Here is a 6000-nt window from a genome sequence, read left to right on the forward strand (position 1 = left end):
TAGTTTGCTGCAGCACTGTGTAGGGGACAGTGGTTTGGTTAAGATACTAATGAAAACTGTACATGAATGAAAAGTTTTATCTTCCAGTCTTATTAATATTCATCGATTTGCTCGAGCGGGCCCAGTAACGTCTCCATTGGAGACTTTGTTGTTACTGTGTCTGGCATATCGAATACTCTCGGTAGCTTGCCGGGCTCTCCCGTCATGCACTGAGGTTTATGTTTGCTAGCATTTCTTGAGCAACACTTCTATTTCTATGTCCCAAATTAAGAAGCCGAACAAATGGCATAAATAAATGCTACTGGAAATTGAGCTTTATGCTAGACATATCATGGGTACTGATGGAGTGATAGCACAGCGGTAGGGCATTTTGACCTCGCGCAGCCGGTCCCTGCCAAGCTGGGATTTCTCCACCCCTCTCAGAGAGCCCGGCAAGCTCCCGAGAGTATCTCGCCTGCCCAGCGAAGCCTGGCAAGCTACCCTTGACGTATTCAATATGCCAAACACAGTAACAACAAGTCTCACAATGGAGACGTTACTGGGCCTGCTCGAGCAAATCGATGAACAACGGGAGGACCATGCTACCGTGCTACCATGCTAGACATATCTCTGTTTCTCCCCAGTGGCACATGTTTGAATGAGAGACATTTAATTTTTGTCATAGGGAAAAAGGTAAGCATTTAAACGTACCAATCCATATGAAATAACACTTGTCAGAATTCAGGATTTGGCTGTCTTCAACTCAAACATTTGTAGGAATAGAATTCTTATAATTTAATTTCCAGTGAGCTAGTAAACTCACTTGGACCCTCTACTCTAGGTAGTTTAAAACTGAATGATAACTTCAGGAAAAAAATCATTCTAGTGAAGACAAATGCAGATTTAAAGGAAAACCCAAATGTCCAGGCAGAAGAGCCTTTGATCCTCTGGGACAAGCCTTGGGTATATTCTGCTGTTCCATTTCTGCCTATTGATCCTCCGGCCCCATACCCCATAGGGAGTGGCGTTTATCAGATGCTCCAAGCCCATGCTCTAGAGCCAGCCCAGTGCCCATGCCCTTGCTAGTGCCTCCCTCAATACCTCAATACCAGCTACTGGCAGCTGACGCTCATGGTGAAGATGAATGCTTATAATTTGAGGCTGAGCTTCCATTTCACATCAGGGAATTGGCATTTTTCTCCCCCCGACCCTGTCCCCGCTGCTTATCAATATCAGAGACAGAATAAATGACTTCATAACAGTTTACTATGGCTAATAGTAGTAATAAATCTGAATTTTATACTGACCCCTGTCCCAAAGCACTTCACAAGCATAAAGAGGAATACAAACTTCCCACAAAACTTGTTTATACAGTCAAAACTCATTTCCTATAAAATGAAAGACACTATTTAAAAACCCACAGATATATTACAAAAAAATTTAAGGCAGCAGTATCCAGTTGAAACCAAAGGCAGAATTGATTTAGGCAGAATGAAAACATTCTTGATCTCCATTGTACCAGCTCCCTTCCTCCGTAGCCCTCCACCCTTTGCAGGGATGTTGAGAGGAGTGGGGGGGGGAGGGGCTGTATTATACATTTCTGTGTTTGGGTTTCAACTAGGGTCTTTTTTGGGGAAAGCACACAGATGGTACAATTCAGTCCTATCTTGGGACAAAGCCCTTTGCCTGACCCCAGGGTATAGCCTGACTCAGGAACCAGGGAACAGTGCTCTCATCACTGAAGACATTCCATTCCTTCTGAGTATAGCTCCAGTGGTCATCAACACAGCTAGGCTCAGACTGCACTGTGTGGCAGGACTTAATACCTCACCATCAGACCCAGCAACACCTGGCCAAGTTTCACTGTGAGTGACCCCTGGGCCTTGGAACACTGCTGTGGAGTCCCCACCTCAAATTTGAAAAAGAAACGCTCGGATGTTCAGGGCCTGAATGCAGTGGGCAGGGTACTTGCCTTGTATACAGGAGACTTGGGTTGGATCCTGGTACCCCATGTGGTCCCTGGCACCCCCATCAGGAGTGTAGAGCGAGGGTATAGTCCCAAACCCAAACATCCCACTCCCCCACCCCCAACAGAGAAATAAATGCTGTTGTGAGAATGGTAAGATTTTCCTCCTTAGTCTTGAAACTCTCCTTATGAATATTTTCTGTTTTTTTTAATCAGATTTTATTGGTTAATCTGTTCAGAGGCCCAGCCAATTTGACCCTCTGTCCTTTTCCAATTCTCTGCACTTTCCTGAAGCTAAAGCCATATTTCTTTGTCATATCCCAGAGTTTTTGTATACTTTATTGTTTAATTCTCTCTCTGACATCCCTAGATAGGCTTCAGCATTATCTCCATCTTATAGCTGGGGGCACTATGGTAAAGTGTGCAGGTCACCTAGCTGAAGAGGCTCTCAGCACTCCTTTTAACCCTTAGGTGTCAAGCAGAGTTTCCTGCTCAGTACTACCCAAATGCCACTGAGTATAATCAGTGAAAAACAGTTCTGGATTCTCCTTTGGGGACTATTTTCTAATAAATTCACAGCTCAGAATTCCTGTGGTATATGGTTGGGTGTTAAGTCACTATTTCCAGAACAGATTTCATGACATCCCTTTCCTTCCTTTTGGGAAACAAAGCTTGGACTTCAAGGAATGCTTCCTGAGAAATGGTGCTTTTATGGAGTGTCTCACAGATTGATTGATAACTGCTTGCCAATTCTCTCATCCACAAAATGGAAATGTTATCCTAGAATCATTCTGAATTTCCTGTGAGTTCCAAAACAGCATCATAGATATAAACTGTGGGTGCCTGAGGATGGTAACTCTTAAGACCTGAAGCTGTAAAATAGCAAATCCTTCTTACCCAGGGAGTCTCGATGGCTATCTTATCTCTGTGTATCCCACACCCCTCCTCCAACAACTGGAATCCTATTGTCAATAAAGTCCAGGGTTTATTGGAGAGATTTTTCATTAGCTGGCAGATACGGAGAGTAGAATTCCCCAAAGGAAAGTAATTCACTTCCCTTGATTTTTATCTATCAGAACTCTGGATATTAGTAATAGACTCACAGACTATGTAAAATGATCTTTTTGCAAACCCTAAATTAATGATAGATACAGGCCTGGAAATCTCATTTTGATCTTCAGAAGTTCAATAAAACAAAACCATTGACTTTGGTATGTAAAAATTAGCACATCAAAGAAGTCCAATAAGAGAAAGTGAGAGACAGCCCACCAAGATTTCTTTCAGATCTCTGGGTTATTTTCACACATGCATGTCAGTGATTATGTGGGGGGAATTGGATTGATCTTTCAGTCAAGTATAATAAGTTTTAGTGCGAAGGAGAACTGGGATGCCCCAATTGCAAGTCAATGAAATAGCAAAATCACCACAAGGCCTTAAGAATTTTAAGCAAAGACTTAACTGGTTCTCTCCCTGCCTTTCTTAGCTGAAGTTTGGTTCTGATACAGAATCTTGGGGTAAGAAATTTTCTAATGAGTACATTAAAGCCTGGAGCTGTCCATAAGACCTTGGATCTATCCATTCATTGAACAGGAGTGTCTGGGCACTTGTGACAGTGTTGAGCAAGCACTGGCCACTGAAATGCAGAGATGGAGGAAGGGTGCACATGAATATAGTTCCTGTGAGTAAGCTAAAAGGGTGCTGAGGGACACTGACAGTAATCACATAGCTGCATCGCTGACTCTGACTTCAAACTAAGGTGGTGTTTCTGCAAGGAAAGAGGCACATTTCTCTGAGAGTGTGTCCAAAGAGCCTGACCTATACCAGCAGAGCATAGACTTGCCAGACAGCAGTTTTATGGACGTGTGAGAGTTCTCTGAGCTGGAAATAATATTCTAGGCCAAAAATAGTGGTCCCAGTGTGTGTGAGGGCTGATGGTGTGTTGTTGTTGGTTTTATTTTATTTTGTATCTTTCAGGTGATATTTAAGAAGCCTGGGAATAGTTGGCCAGTGGGTCACTGAGCAGTGCCCTGGGCTATGCCCAGAATTCAGTGTGGTGCTGGGGATTGAACTGAGGTTAGGTACATATAAGGTAGGTACCTTAAACCCTGCACTATCTCTAGCCTCTATTGGTGGTTTTAAGTGGGTTGGGTTTTGGAATGGGCAAGTACATAGAAAGTTGGAATGTATAGAAGCTGAAACACGGAGAGAAGGAAGGAAGAAAGGGAGGGAGGGGGAGGGAGGGAGGAAGGGAGGGAGGGCTTATTGTTTTAAGGAATGGCAAACACACTGCCTGTTACACTCAGTGTTCAAGGCAGAGATTGTCAATATGAACATTTATGAATTCAGAAATGTCAATCACTGCCAAGGACACGAGTTTATTTGCTCTAGAGTTGAAGCCTATTTGTCATTTCTCCTACTTCTTCACTATAGTATGATGTAGGTACTATCATTAACCTATTTTATAGACAGACAAGTTGAACTTTACGGTGATTGAATATTTTTGCCCTGGTCAAATCAGTATTAAGTGTCAGAGCTGGTCTTGATTTTTTGAGTGTTGAACATTGTCTGGTCCTTCCTCACCTCTCTGGTTTCTTTTCACACCATCTTCTTCCACCTTCTCTGCATTCTACTCACAGTCGGTATTTTCTTTTTTTTTTTTTTTATTATACTCCCCCTTACCCCAGGACCTTTGAGAAACATGTGACTTTGTTTTCCTCTGAACCAAATTTCTGCTTCTTTATCTTCTTAAAGCCTTCTCATTGGTCTACTCAGCTAAAGCATCTTTTTAAAGCTCTTGTTTCCCTTTGTGGAAACCCCTTTAATTGACTGACCAGTACCAGTGATCACAGTCCCATGAGAGCAGATATAGACTGTTTTTACACCAAGAGCACAAGGCATGACTCGGAGTGTGATGTAAATTTGTTCAGTCATTCATTCGCTCATGTGGTAGGAAATCAGTAGACTACCACTAAGTAAGATAGTCAGAGAGAGGGTGCAGGAAATATTGAGTTATGAGCCTAGATAAGAAAAGGAAAAAAAATCACTGGGTGGACCATATTGATTATTTTTTTTCAGTTTCAGAAAGCCATAATTAGCTAGATGCTTCTGGCCGTCTCTAACTATGAGAAAGACATTACAATTTGGTGCCAAATGATAAGCTTTAGGAAAACAATTAGATTATGCTGGATCTTCTTAAGAAACTAGAAAATTAAATCACCTTAAATTCTAAGTGAAAAGGGAAAGTTACAATGGAGGAAAAATTTGTTTTTTTGCTTTTGAGCCATACCTGGCTGTGCTCAGGGCTTAGTCCTGGCTCTGGGCACAGGGATCACTCTTGGTGAGGCCAGGGACCATGTATGGTGATCGTATTAGACGTGGGTCAGCCGCGTACAAAGCAAACACCTAAACCCCAATAGTATTTCTTCAGCCCACTTTGGAAGTTAAGCAACGAAGCACTGACTCAACTTTTCTAACTCAGGCACAGTCAAGGCAGGTACAAAACACCAGAGAAATCTACAGAGGAAGACTGCATGTAGCTCTTCCAAAGAAAGAGTATCTTTCTCTTATATTGCACCCTCCCTGTTCAGCTGCTATTCCTGTTTAAACATTTTTGAAAGTGTCGTTTTCTTGTTGAGTTTTGAGAGTTCTTTATCTATATTGTATATTAGCCTTTTGTTAGATGTATGGTATGCAAATAATTTTTCATGTTTAATGAATATTTTTGTTTTACTGGTATGCTCTTTTTTGCTGTACAGAAACTTTTAATTCGATGCAGCCCTACTTGTTTATTTCTGCTTTTGATCCCTTTGCCATTGGAGTCAAATCCCTAAAGACCTCACAGAATCCAATTTTATGGATTGTTGTAAAACTAATCTTAAAATGCCTTTAAAGCAGCTTAGAAAATGCTATCTTTTCTATAATCCCTCTGAAACACAATACTTGTTAGATTTCATTCATCAGAAAAGGTACCGCAAAGGTAGAGTTTTCATCTCTGAATTTTTAAGATGAAGATATTAAGATGATAGTCTTAAGATTTCATTATGTATGACTTATCA

The sequence above is a fragment of the Sorex fumeus genome, unplaced genomic scaffold (genome assembly GCF_029834395.1).
Source record: "Sorex fumeus unplaced genomic scaffold, SorFum_2.1 ptg000051l, whole genome shotgun sequence".
NCBI lineage: Eukaryota > Metazoa > Chordata > Mammalia > Eulipotyphla > Soricidae > Sorex > Sorex fumeus.